Source organism: Nicotiana tabacum, chromosome 23, assembly GCF_000715075.1.
Source record: "Nicotiana tabacum cultivar K326 chromosome 23, ASM71507v2, whole genome shotgun sequence".
NCBI classification, from domain to species: domain Eukaryota; kingdom Viridiplantae; phylum Streptophyta; class Magnoliopsida; order Solanales; family Solanaceae; genus Nicotiana; species Nicotiana tabacum.
The window spans coordinates 18,857,398-18,871,872 of record NC_134102.1 but is presented as its reverse complement, the minus strand read 5'-3'; the positions used below and the strand labels follow the sequence as shown (position 1 = coordinate 18,871,872).

The 14,475-nt window shown below is 33.5% G+C and overlaps 1 long non-coding RNA gene and 6 other non-coding genes across 7 annotated transcripts; 1 reads left to right on the top strand and 6 right to left on the bottom strand.

Annotated features, from left to right (window-relative positions):
- Nucleotides 1-4,390: 4,390 nt before the first annotated feature.
- LOC142177873 (small nucleolar RNA snoR97) lies at nt 4,391-4,496 on the bottom strand. Its single transcript, XR_012706416.1, has one exon. It is a non-coding gene; the product is annotated as a small nucleolar RNA snoR97 (small nucleolar RNA).
- An 86-nt stretch (nt 4,497-4,582) lies between these two features.
- Nucleotides 4,583-4,700, bottom strand: LOC142177861 (small nucleolar RNA Z278). The gene has a single exon (XR_012706406.1). It is a non-coding gene; the product is annotated as a small nucleolar RNA Z278 (small nucleolar RNA).
- Nucleotides 4,701-4,934: 234 nt separating this feature from the next.
- On the bottom strand, nt 4,935-5,020 carry LOC142177883 (small nucleolar RNA snoR117). Its single transcript, XR_012706423.1, has one exon. It is a non-coding gene; the product is annotated as a small nucleolar RNA snoR117 (small nucleolar RNA).
- Nucleotides 5,021-5,123: 103 nt separating this feature from the next.
- LOC142177858 (small nucleolar RNA Z223) lies at nt 5,124-5,217 on the bottom strand. The gene has a single exon (XR_012706403.1). It is a non-coding gene; the product is annotated as a small nucleolar RNA Z223 (small nucleolar RNA).
- Nucleotides 5,218-5,293: 76 nt separating this feature from the next.
- LOC142177880 (small nucleolar RNA U36a) lies at nt 5,294-5,382 on the bottom strand. Its single transcript, XR_012706421.1, has one exon. It is a non-coding gene; the product is annotated as a small nucleolar RNA U36a (small nucleolar RNA).
- Nucleotides 5,383-5,632: 250 nt separating this feature from the next.
- LOC142177884 (small nucleolar RNA snoR134) lies at nt 5,633-5,788 on the bottom strand. The gene has a single exon (XR_012706424.1). It is a non-coding gene; the product is annotated as a small nucleolar RNA snoR134 (small nucleolar RNA).
- LOC107798480 (uncharacterized) lies at nt 5,715-6,184 on the top strand. The gene is made up of 2 exons (XR_001650897.2): nt 5,715-5,855; nt 5,941-6,184. It is a non-coding gene; the product is annotated as an uncharacterized LOC107798480 (long non-coding RNA).
- The last annotated feature ends 8,291 nt before the right edge of the window (nt 6,185-14,475 follow it).

Here is a 14,475-nt window from a genome sequence, read left to right as displayed (position 1 = left end):
ATCTTAGCATGGAGAGTTTAAGATTTAGTGGATGAATTTCAAAATTGAATAAGAAGTGCAATTACGAATTTTTAGTGGAATAATTCGTAATTAATTATGGTGGATATTAATTTCGAAAATTAAAAGTAAATTCCATAATTGGAAGCTTTGTTAATTAAATTATGTGGTCCTTGCTGTGCCTAAATAATAGGAAATAAAGGAATCCTTTTTCTGGTGGAAAAGAAAACTCAACAGGTTTTGAAAAAGGGGTTTAACCCTTAAAACTTGTGCTATAACTACAAAAGGTTTTCCACCAATATGATGGCTGAATTTCAGCCCCTTTTCCTAGAAATTTCGCCCACACGAAATTGTAATTTTCGGTTATTATTTGAATAACACAGTAGAAGACCGTGGAACGTTCGGAGATCGTGATTATGCGAGTGGTGGAGATTCCATTGAGACGTTGTGGAACTGAAGGCTTACGTGACTGAAAAGTCGTATTCACGTTTCAAGAGGTAATACGGAAAACTCCGTATATGCTAGTTGTCTAGATTACATGTGAATTTGATACTGGGATTGCTTCCGCTGCTTACAATAATCCATCAATCTCAACGCCACAATAGTCACCTTTCCCACCATCTTCATCGCCTCATTCTAGAGGCAACGACAAGATATTCAAAATACAAAGAAGTAAATTCGTGAAGAATTATTTTTTTTGTATAGAAATATTTTTCCTGGTAATGAAAAATGTAATTACCAAAACAAAGCTCGTGAAGAAGCTGGCAAAACAAAATTCAACTAGTGAAAGCACAACTCAAATATATTATTACGACTTTAATGCTATAGCTATTAATTTGTTAAACCATATATTATCCAAAATTACTTTGTCAAATCATATTAATTAAGATATACGATTCAGTATAATTCTTTTTATTTTTATTTTTTGTGAACACTAATATAACCGAACCTCACAATTCCAAGTCAGTGAGTCACCAAATTACACGAGCTAAATGTTCAAAGTTGAAGGTGAAGGGACATAGGGGACCATCAACCCTAGTTTCGTGTAAATCCATGCATCGAGGTCCACATATAGAAACAAAATACAAGCATTTGTGGTGAAACTAGCCAACTAAACCATGTCCACATATTTGTTTCATACATTTAGCCACTAATAAGTCAAGAGCAACAACTCAATACTAGAACAAAGCAAAAGCTGAAAATATAAACAGGTTTTGATCAGACTAGCTAGTTCAAGGATTTAACTAATAAAGAGAGTATTACTACCGTCGGAATGAGGAATTCTCCGGCACTTTCCACGGCGGAATCCGACAACAGAGACAGAGTGAGATGGTTTTCTAGCATGTTACGCACGGGGAAGAAGGCATACATGAATAGTCAGAAGCTGAGGGAGGTTGAGAAGGCTGAGAAAGTCATGCATCTTATCTGTTGGGGGACCCAAATAGTCCCTTCTCATAATTATAGTGCTTATTCGAGCATTGAGAATAGAAAATCTTTTATATATTTCAATGAAATTTGATTTATTTGGATCAATAACTTAATATATCGAATGACTAAATAAACAAAAGATTGTGTTTACTTTTTACTTTTTCCTTTTTGGGGTTTGTTTTGCCCTTTTTCCTGTTTCATCTTCTTATTTGTCATCTCTTTTATTTTTTTAGCTTTAATTTAGTATGGTCTCAAGGGGAGCGTTGGATGAACGGTAAAATTGTCTCCATGTGATCTATAGGTCAATGGTGGAGCCACCTTATGCTAAGAAGTATCAATATAATTGACACTCTTTTGTCGAAAAATTTCTTATGTGTGTTTACTTTTTTATATTTTGACATCTCTTAGTAAAATTTCTGACTCCGCCACTGCTATTGGTGTCACGACCCAATTTTTCCTTTGTGTAACGTCGTAACGGCACCTAGTCTCTACAACTAGGTAAGCCTAAGATTTTGTAAAAATATGAAATAAAAATATAAATTTAACCAACTATTCAAAAATACACAACAAATCCCAAAACCCGGAACATCGTGAATCACAAACTACAGAAGGAAAAATCTAGTGTCATTATACATCAGAGTCTAACAAGGAAAAATACAGAAGATAATGGATATGGGAAAGAGTAGAAGGGGATTCCGAGGTCTGCGGACGCGGCAGATATACCTTAAAGTCTCCAAAACTGTCCCGGCTCACTGATAGTGCGGCTGATAAGGTGCACCTGGATCTGCACACGAAAAACATGTGCAAAGCGTAGCATGAGTACACCACAATCGGTACCCAGTAAGTGCCAAGCCTAACCTCGGTCGAGTAGTGACGAGGTCGGGTCAGGGATCAACTGGTAAATATATAATAAATCAATATAGAGTGTAATACCGCAATAAAATAATGGCTGAAATTTAACAACAATTAAATCATAGAAGGTAACAACTCAGTACACAGAAACACAACAGGGGATCTCCCGGAATACCGTTCCGTAATCCCAAAGTAAATATGCAAGATATGGGGATCTCCCGGAATACCGTTCCGTAGTCCCAAAGTAAATATGCAGTACATGGGGATCTCCCGGAATACCGTTCCATAGTCCCAAAGTAAATATGCAGCGCGAATTGTAGAAATACAACAACATCACGAAATTCTTACAATTTAGACTAAGTACCAGTCAGGGAAGAAGCAAAAAATTCACTAAGCATGCTGCACATAATTCACACAAACCATTAAGACACGTAGACATGTTGTATTATACTAAACATGATAGCTACACATATTGGAATAACTCAAATAAGAATGAAAATAGATTAGTACTCATTAAAATGGTATAACTCAAAATAACAGGAAAATATGTTGCTGCTCGGTAAGAAAATAAGGTTTTACCACAACTAACCCGTGTACGTACTCGTCACCTCACGTACACGGCGCTTACACATCACAGTAGTTCCAAATCTTAAGGGGATTTCTCCCACACAAAGTTAGGCAAGCCACTTACATCGAACCAAGCTCAATTAATCTGTCGCAATGCCTTTCCCACGAATATCCGGCTCTGAATGACCCAAATCTAGCCAAAAGTAATTACATATCATAAATACAACAACAATAGACTCATCTAATTAATGAAATCAACACTTTAACAAAAATCCCGAAATTAACTCAAACATTGCCCGTGGGGCCCACGTCTCGGAATCGGGTAAAAGTTACAAAATAGAAATGCCCATTCCACCACGAGTCTAACCATACCAAAATTACTAAATTTCGAAATCAAATGGTCCTCCAAATCCACAAATCAAACTTCCAAATCCCTAGCCTCCGACTTACTATTTTCCACCTTAAATACATACTAACTAGGTAGAAAAATACATGGCAAAGCAACATTATTGATAAAAAATAAGCACTAGGGACTTACCTCAAGAAATGCCTCGAAAATGTTCTCAAATATCGCCCTAAACCGAGTTTGCAAAGTAAAAAATGACAAAAATCATGAAGCCTTTCGGTTTTAACCACTATCCAGGTATTTCCGCACCTGCAGAACCTGGGCTCGCACCTGCGGGTGCGCTTGTGTGGAAATTGTGCGCATTTGCGCAATTCACTTTCTCCCTCTGCCTTCGCACCTACGATGAAAAGGCCGCATCTGCGCGTGCGTGCCTACAGAATTCCCTTCCGCTTTTGCGGACCTGTTTACTTCAATAAATTATTTTTTCTAAGACATTCAAAGAGGAATGTTATAAAATATTATATTATGTAGTGGATGCCTTTAACTCCACTACTCTTTTCCATTAACCTCTTACTACTTTAATTTTTATGATGGTAACTCTCACAACTCCATAACCTCCTCCTATATGAAATACATTTCTTAACATTTATATCCTAAATTTTAATTTTAAAATATTGAATTGATTTAATTTAATTTGACTTTAAAAGCTAGTCAATTTAACTCTTGATAAGCAAAAAATGACACAATAACTGGGTCCGAAGAAGTAATAATTTGTAACCAAAACAAAGCGATGAGTTTCAGGGTTAGTTCTTTAATCTCTAGTGGTCAAACAGTTACTAGGATAAGGATATCAATCCCGATATAACAATAGAACAAATTATATATCATTAGCATGGGCAGTTAATCCTATGATAGTTATCGCTATTGTGATAATTTTTTACTCAACTCTCGTGAATAACACGTGAGGTTTAAATTTCAACTCTCAGGCATGTCTATTGCCACTGTTGAACATGGTTTGGATAACAATCATTTTAGGACTAAAAATTTTCACGCGGCGGAGTGGATATTAAATGGTGGAATTTTATTCAATGAGCAGTGTATCTTAATCATCAACTGGCGAATTAGACTCTAAATTGTAGTGCTTTTATTTGACTCCAAACATGTGAATAATATAAAAGAATTTATATGAACAAAGGCAAAAAATGTAGTGCTTTTATTTGACTTCAAACATGTTAGTACAAGTGAAGAAGCTGATGACAGCACTTTAACTTTATGAGTTTTTCAGACCCTACATCCACATTTAAAGAGCAAGGGTATAGTGAAACTCATTTTTACAGCATACTAAGAAATCAAGAAAAAAATCCCATTCTGAAAAACTCAAATAAAATTATAGCTTCAGTAGAATCCAATATGATCATTTGTAATGCAGCTTCACCAAGAGGTTCCCCCTGCAAAAGCAGGGACTTGGATCAACTACACCTCATATTAAAATGATTATATCATCATTAGCAATTAAGCGCTTGAAACAACGTAAAGTTATCTCCATACGACCTAATTGTCATGGGCTCGAACGGTAGAAACAGACACTTATGCTTGCATTGTTGCTCAGACCCTCCATAAACACAAGACGCTTCGCACATCGAGCAATAAAAACAAAAACTTTTACTAGATATGATGCAATTATATAAATTGAGTCACTTACTAAAAGTACTTTTTTATAAGGAAAACTGAAAGAAGATTAAAGAGACCTCAGAAATTAAGGTAAATTTAAAATCAAAGGAGCTGTTAAACTCCTCATATGGTACGGACAATTACCATACATCACTGGCCTCTTAATAACCAAAATCAATCATTTCTTAATAACACACTTTAAAACATTTTTTCCAACCATAAAAGCTAAGACTAAGTGTAAAACGTAATTTTCTTAATGAAATTGAGGCTCAGATAATTAAACAGCTCTATCAATCACGGAATTTCAGAAGCAGAACTGGCATTAAAGCTGTATTTATATATCATCACTGCCAAAATTCAAATAAGCTGAATAATTTTTCTTTTGTCAAAAATTCACTTTATTCTAAAATAAAGTGAAAAATAAGAAAATATAGGCTCATATTAAGAAATTCAACCATTATTTTATCGTTTGCTTCATAGATTACTCTCAGAAGCGCGGATAAATTTTTAAATCATAGCCAACATATTAAAAAATCCCAAATTAGAAAAACAAAAACTTCCAATAAAAAGTATACAATATAGCAGTGGACTTAGGAGTAAAACAGTAAGAAAAATGCAATAAACCCCACGTTGACACTGCTATTTTAATTTCAGCCTCGTTGACTAGCTTTGTTTTTTCACTGAATCAGAAGAAAATAAGCTAAAGGTGATATGAGGCATTTTTTTGTTAAATTAAAAACAAATTAACACAGAAATATTGTAAAGAGGATTTAATGTAGCCGTTGATTTTGACACAGATAAAGCCAAGGGTAAAGAAGGTACAAAAGGGCTAAACTGCAACACTAGCGGCGGTAGATATAGCACGAGCTTTGGGGCTGCTAACTTCATGTAAAAATTGCTCAGGCGAGACCGGGAGGCTACGTGCAGACTGCAGACTTACAATTTTGCTTAGCTGAAATGAAACGAAAAGAGAAAAATAAGTACACAAGTAAAGGTAAATGACCTCAGATCAATGATTTGAAGGTTCATATCGTTATTTTGAACATGTTCATTTACTCTGATTCCGACCATTATTTCAGACGCCATTGGAGGGAAGAGGAGAAGAGGTAGGGTATTATAATAAGGAGGAGGCTATATAAGAAGCAGAGCTGTGGCTTAGTTATATAGAAGAGAGGAGGGGGTCAGTGAAACCCTAATTGCGCCGTTGTGGATCTGTGAAGCTAATGGGCTCTTCTTTCCACAATTAAAATGTAAGAATATGAATTCATATATAAAAGAAATAAATTGAAGTCAAGTATAGAAGGAGATTGATATTTTATTCAATTTTCAAAATTATGTTCATAATGAACTGAAAACTTCTCTATTTATAGAAGAAAGGAAGCAGCTGCGAGGCTTTTCAGGAAGCAGCTGCAAGACTTTTCTTTAGCTGCTTGTAAGTTGTCTGCATGAGCTTCTTGCAACCTGCATGTTTAATAAGAAACTGCTGCAAATCATTTTATTGAGTTGCTTGCAACCTGCCTGCATCAGCTGCTTGTAAGCTGTCTGCATGAGCTGTTTGTAACATGCCTGCTTACTAAGAAGCTGCTGCAAATTATTTCATTGAGTTGCTTGCAACCTGCCTGCATTAGCTGCTTGTAGATAAATTTCAATAGAGTACTAAATGGATAATCTTTTTCAGGAAGATTATCTATAGCTGAGTAATGAATGGACATCCACAATATAATATTTTCATAACACTCCCCCTTGGATGTTCATTAAAAGATAATGTGCCTCGTTAAAACCTTACTAGGAAAAACCCAGTGAAAAAAAATCTAGTGAAAGAAAAAGAGTACACATATTTAGTAATACGAATTTCTAGTTGCCTCATTAAAAACCTTACAAGAAAAATCCCATGAGAAAAAATATTAGTAAGAAAAAAAAAGTTCAATGCGTATTTCACTCCCCCTGATGAAAACCTTGTTTCAAATATTTGAGTCTCTGTATTCCAATCTTGTATACCGTCTTGTCAAAAGTTGAAGTTGGCAAAGACTTGGTGAACAAATATGCCGGATTGTCACTTGAACGGATTTGTTGCACATCAATGTCACTATTTTTCTGAAGATCATGTGTGTAGAATAATTTTGTTAAAATGTGCTTCGTTCTATCTCCTTTTATAAATCCTCCTATTGGGCTATGCATACAGCATTGTCTTCGTATAAAATTGTGGATCTTTTATCACATTCCAAACCATATTTTTTCTCGAATGAAATGAATCGCTAATCTCAACCATATGCATTCCCTACTTGCTTCATGAATAGCTATTATCTCATCGTGATTTGAAGAAGTAGCAACAATAGATTGCTTTGTGAAGCGCCATGATATGACAGTACCTCCACATGTAAACACGTACCCGATTTGAGATCGAGCTTTATGGGGGTCAGATAAATAACCTGCATCTGCATAACCAACAAGATCTGCACTACCTTTGTTAGCATAAAACAAACCCATATCAAGAGTTCCCTTTAAATATCGTAATATATGCTTAATCACATTCCAATGTCTCTGTGTAGGAGAAGAACTATATCTTACTAGTAAATTAACAAAAAATGTTATGTCAAACCTTGTAGCATTAGCAAGATACATAAGTGCACCAATTGCACTGAGATAGGGTGTTTCAGGACCAAGGAGTTCCTCATCCTCTTCTGGAGGTTGGAACGGGTCCTTATTCACTTCAAGTGATCGAACAATCATTGGTGTACTCAATGGGTGCGCTTTGTCCATGTAAAAGCGTTTTAAGACCCTTTATGTATAGGCAGATTGATGGATAAAGATCTCGTCTACTAAATGTTAAATTTGCAGACCAAGACAAAGTGTTGTCTTTCCATGATCTTTCATCTCAAATTCTTTCTTAAGATATTCAATTGAAATATGCTATATGAATCGAATTATCATTAATATGATCCTCGCTTGGAAGATAATTCAAGTCAAATGCCAGAAGCATTTGCTGATCCAAAAATAAATATCATATTTCAGCTGTAAATGCTCCTATTAAAATTAAAGTCCCTGAAGGATAGAGTTTACTGTACGTATGAAGCGTGGTAGACCAATCGGTTCCAAAGGTAACAATCTTTGAAAAGAATAGGAGCAAATGATCATAATAATGAGGAAATAAGCTCAGGAAGAGCCCACAACATAACATTTCATGAAACTCCAGAAGAAGTTCAGGTACCTGAAAATAAAGAAAGTGATGAGATCTCAACAAGTTATGTCGCTTGCGAACTGATACGAAATGATCATCGACGATATATTTGATACAATATAGTGCACAATATTGTAAAAGATTGTGAGGATCGGACTTGTAGTCCAGACACCTGAAGATGTCATGCCATTTAAATGTAAGTCATTACCTATATGACTCATTTGATTAATTCCATATGAAGATCCCTGAATGATTTAAAATGTCTGAAGCAAATTCAAAATCTCGAAAAATGTATTCAATCAGATTACAAAGATCTTTGTACGGTTTAACGCAATCTGGGCACATGCGGTAGAATCGCCTTAGTGAATATTTGTTGAAAGAAGGTTACATAAATGGTGTTATTTGTACATGTATTTTTATAAAGAAAATGGCATCAAAATTTGTTATACTTGCTATTTATGTTGATGACATAATTCCATCCTCCAAATGTTAGAAAAACTAACTCATATCCCCAATATTCTTTGGGAAACATATCTTTGTACATTGTGGTAGAGAAATTAATCATATACCGCACATCAAAAGTTATTAGATAGTAAAAAAATTGGTTTTTGATCCTAAACCAATTGTGAGGGGAGGACTTATCATATTTTGTTGGTCTGATGCATACAAGTGCTGTTGTATGCAATTTAGAAAATCTTAGACCAACACATGAGACTTTGTTCTCATAAGCAATAGTTTAGCCATTAATAGGAGGTATTCAATGCTAAACTAGTTTGGATATAAATCAGCATCATCAAGATGAACTATCTTGATTTCATAATCTGAAAATTATGCTCTTAATTGAGAAAGACAATTGCAAATGCCAAACTGCAGGTTGACAATAAACATACATGTAACCATCTTATATATGCATCTATAAGTGGTTCACAAGTTAGGTGAATGAGCCTATATTCACCTTTTATATATTTCAGAATTCGAGGATTTTAGTCCCAACTTTAGCTGGTATAATCAAGTTATTATGAGAACAAGCAACACAAGAGAATTCTTGAAGAATCTTCTAGTTCTTCAGTATATGCTTATCTGAATTCTCAAATAGCTCATTTAAAAATGGCAAATGAAAACTTCAAGTTTATCATGGCATGTGCTATCTCTAAGTAAACTTCTGGTTTACTATGGCATAAACTTTTGCATCAGTAAACTTCTGATTTACTGTGGCTACGTTTGTATCAGTAAATTTCAGATTTACTGTGACTGCTTTTGTATTAGTAAACTTCTGGTATATTGTGATACATGATGTAGTACAAATTTGAAGAATAAGGCAGGTATCTTCTCACATACATATTTACCCCATATGATTGTGGAAACATAAAAATTTTCAATCTTTCAATCATTTGTAGTCTCAGTATGATAGTCATATGTATTAATAAACTTCGGTTTATCATAACATATGTTTTGACCACAATAATGACAAATAAGCTATTCGGGAGCCTTCCATTTATTGTCCACAATCAAATATTATTCAGACACTACTTGTGTCATGTGTCTTCTAGACAAACAGTTAGCTCTTCAGGAGCTTTTGTTGTACTACCAAATATTGCTCAGACACTTCTGGTGTCATGAGAGAAAATCATAATCAAATGAACAATATAAAGCTAATTCTAAATTTATAAATGACGAAAATTAAGAATTTTAATATTTCTACCACTAACTTTGTGACAAATATCTCCTTCAAGGAGAAATATCATTAACATCTGAATATTTTGTATCAATACGGCAGTCATTGCATCTTTTAAGGAAATATACACGAGTTGTTATTTCCTCCGAAAAACTCAATAACTAACCATAATATATTAATGTGGTTGTAGTAGAAAGCATTCTACAAGAATGCTTTTGCCTTAGAATGATATTTAATAAAATTATCCAAGATATTTTACGTACAACAAGTACGTGTGGCAATGATCTTTATGCTACAAAAATAATATTTATATCCTCTATTATTCTACCTCTCCAGGAGGTGAGTTGTGATTTTTCTTCATTCACTCCAGGGAATGAAAATGTGCTTCAAAAATAACTTTGAATAGCTCATTATTTTGTTTTAGCACATAAAGATACTGATTCAAAATATTTTCCTACTTCAGGAGGAAATTTCAATTATGTTACTTCTTCAGGAACAAATTTTAAATACGAAATATTGAGTATATATTCTCTCAATTATATTAACTTTTCTGGAGGTGAATTGTAATATATTTACAACAAGAGCGCGTTCATATTTACGACTTTATTAATATTATCACATTCACTTCAGGGAATAGATTAATATTTATCAAAAATTCTCATCCTTCAGGAAATCGAACATAATTATCTGAACGCGCATTAATCACATCAAATTTGATGCTTCAACCTCTTTTAAAATATTTACTACTTCAGGAGCAAATCGAGGCGTGCATGCAATATAGAGAATATTTCTCTAGCTTATCTTTAATTGTAACCATAGAAAGCCTAAATTATTACTTCTGGTGGTCATAGGCATATACCACTTCTGGTGGTTAACAAAATTTAGTTACATTGAGATATACGAAATATAACCACTTCTGGTGGTTGTATATTTCTTGCAAACTCTACTGGAGTTTAAGTGGATCTAACAATGTTATTCACTTTGTAATCCTTTAGTAAGATAAGAAGGATGAAAACAAATACCAAAATAGGTATTGTATACGTAACATATAACCAAACAAGCGATGATAAAGATATTAAAATATAAGCAAAATGCTCAAATTAAATTACGCAAATTTGGCCACTCCATATGTAAGTGACATCTACATCACTACCGCCAAGAAGAAAAACTCACCACCTCAAGGATATAATCTGCCTCATGATGCTCGAAATGAACAAGATCTGACCACGGACATAAGAGTGTCGCCTTACATCGGAGATGAACATTAAAATAGAAATTAAATTCGATGTAAGTGCTCAAAATGGCAGAGTCTTGTGCTGATAACGTGTTATAAAATAAAGACTATAAAAGAAATAAACTGAAGACAAGTATAGAGGGAGATTGATATTTTAGTCAACTTTCAAAGTTATGTTTATAATGAACTAAAAACTACTCTATTTATAGAAGAAAGGAAGCAGCTGCGAGGCTTTACAGGAAGCAGCTGCAAGGCTTTTCTTTAGCTCTTTGTAAGCTGTCTGCATGAGCTGCTTGCAACCTGCCTGTTTAATAAGAAACTGCTGCAAATCATTTCATTGAGTTGCTTGCAACCTGCTTGTATCGGCTGCTTGTAAGGTGTCTGCTTGAGCTGCTTGCAACATGCCTGCTTACTAAGAAGCTGCTGCAAATCATTTCATTGAGTTGCTTGCAACCTGCCTGCATCAACTGCTTGTAGATAAATTTCAACAGAGTACTAAATAGATAATCTTTTTCGGGAAGATTATCTATAGCGGAGTAATGAATGGACATCCACAATATAATATTTTCATAACAAAATATATATTTTTTATATATAAGTTTATTATAGGGATTTTTTCATTCCTATATACTATTTAAAATCTTATTACAAAAAATGTTCATGTTTTGGTATTTACCAGACCTAAACACATTTTAGTTACAAAATGTATACAACTCACCTTAAAAGACTCTCATCCCATTAGTTGTACCTTCAGTCAAGGGATTTAGTTACACCATTTTTCTTTTTTCTATCCTCTCTCCCCTCTTACAGCAAACAAGCTTAGTAAACTCTTCTGAACATGAGTCATCGATAGCTTCGTAAACCAACCCATTCCCAAGCTTTTTAGCATCGATTTGCAGCAAGTACAAATCATCCTTAACATTCAGGAAAAAGTTCGACAAAGTTGGTTGAACCTGGTCGAGCTTACTGAGATGTATATAACCAGTGGTTCAGTCAAGCTCCCCCCAAAAGTGCTGCCGGTTTTCTGCAGAAATCATAGTGTTAATTCTGAAGCATCTCTCCAGATTGAACTTATATTTAGGGATTTAGAGAATCTAATCCCTCAGATCTCGAGTATCGTCACCCTCTCTTTTTTCCCATATCTCATCTTCTACTACTTCATGGAAAAATATAGAAATCACGACGCTTACTACTTCATGGCAAAATATACATACCCAAAATCAACCAGACTTAGACATGAGAACTGCTTAATGATATAGAGAAGAGATATGAAAATAACAATAAACATTTCATCTCACACCCAACAAATTTAAATACAAATTCTATACAAAATATGTCTTTTGTATATTTTGTATCTGATTTATACAAAAAATAAATTTCATACATAATAATTATATAATTATATATTATACAACTTATCTACAACTACAATATCATACCACTTAACTACAATTTTTATACAAACTTTATACAATGTCTTTTGGATATTTTGTATGTGATTTATACATAGTAAAAATAAATTTCATACAACTAATTATATATTATACAACTTATCTACAACTTTCATACATTATTTCTACCCCAGTTATATATAACTACAATATCATACAACTGAAATATAATTTTTATACAATATTGTTTAACTTTCATATAATATATATATATATAAACAACATAATATAATTTTTTTACAACTTTACTAGAATTTCGTAAGTATAATGTATGTCATGTCTTCTTCTTCTTCGAGTTTCAATCTGAAATTCAGCCAAAATCAAGTATAATCTTCACCAAAACACCCTCAAAATTGAGATATAAACTCCAAATAATATTCTCAATTATTTACAATAACACCCAATCCAAACAAATAATGGTATTTGAAAACCCAATTTCAAATTCAAAGCTTCAAAGCTTTTTAATGGCTGTCAATGATGGAATTGCTGCTCTCTTTTCCTTTGCTCTACATTACTGGAATTAGGGATTGAGAGATAGAGAGAGACGTATAGCGAGAGAGAGAGAGAGAGAGAGAGAGAGAGAGAGAGAGAGAGAGAGAGAGAGAGAGAGAGAGAGAGAGCAGGAGGGAGAGAGAATAAAGATGAGAAATAATTGATTTCTAATATAAAGAGATACTCATTTAATTCCTAAAGTGTATATAATTGGTAAATTTGTATATATGATATAATTAAATTGAAACTTGAGTAGGGAGGGTAATAAAGTTTCAAATTGTATATAGGAATGTAAAAATCTCTTTATGGGAATATATGTACAAAATATATAATTTTTTAATACATTTTTATATAAGAAATATAATTAGTTTCTGCCGACCAATTAGTTTTGTATTTTGCCCATTAAGCAATTTTATTGTCTACTCTAAATATTGAAATTTTAGATTGTGCTAGCTATGTTTTCCAACCATAGTTTTAAGTTTGTGGGGAAATGACACCAGGTAGCTATTTTTACGCATGCTATTTAAAATATATCCACAATTTATAATGTATTAAAAGATTAGCCGATTTCGCTCAAATTTCAGGACACGACATCCTAGAGTTTAACTCTTAAAGTTCAAACTTCAGGACATCGTGCCCTAAAGTTCGAAAATTGTGTCAAGAAGTTCGAATCTTATGTCCTAAGTTCAGAAATTCAGGACACTTAGTCCTGAATTTTAAATTAGCAGCTCAAAAATTCAGGACACTAAGTTCTTAATTTCCAAATTCAGGATACTTAGTCCTGAAGTTTGGGTGAATTGATTAATTTTTAAATACATTGTAAATTATGAATATATTGTAAATAGTGGATTTAAAAGTGGCTATTGTTGCACTTTGCCCTAAGTTTGTGCAATCCTATTAAATCTATTCTTGACATAATAAAAGTAGTTTATATTCGTGCTTATTCACTAATTTTTCAATATGTGAACCGTCATTTAAAAGGAAAAGGTCAATTTTTTCGTTGAACTAAGAGAAATGATCTACATTGCCCTTAAACTTTGCAAAATTGTTCAAAATTGACCACTATTTCTTTAGACCACCATATTTCATCCCTCAATCGATCACCGTTATAACAATTAATATTTTCCATTTTTAAAAACACTACGTGAAGATCATTGTTACTCCACACCTGCTTATAACTCCCACGACACTCCAAAAAAGAACACACAATAATTTTCATATAAAATCATTCATTCAAATAAACAAAGTCACACTTCATCTTTATCACTTTCTTAATTACTATGTTACCTCCACGAAAAGACCACATTTCTGTTGCAAATGATTTAGGAGTTGATTTCTTTGTTCTTGAGTTTATTTTAGCACTAGGGGGTTGATGTGGAGCTCTGACATCGCTATTGGTGATTTAAGAAAGATTAGTGATGGGATTGTGTTGATGAAGTTACGTTATAATTGAGGATCAGATTTGGTCGTACAATTGTAGTTTGAGTTCCATTTGAACTTATTTAAAGTCTGAGGGTGGTTTCTTTAAGCTTGGGGGATAGAAATAAGTGCTGAAGAAAATAGTGGTGTCATCTCGAAATAGTG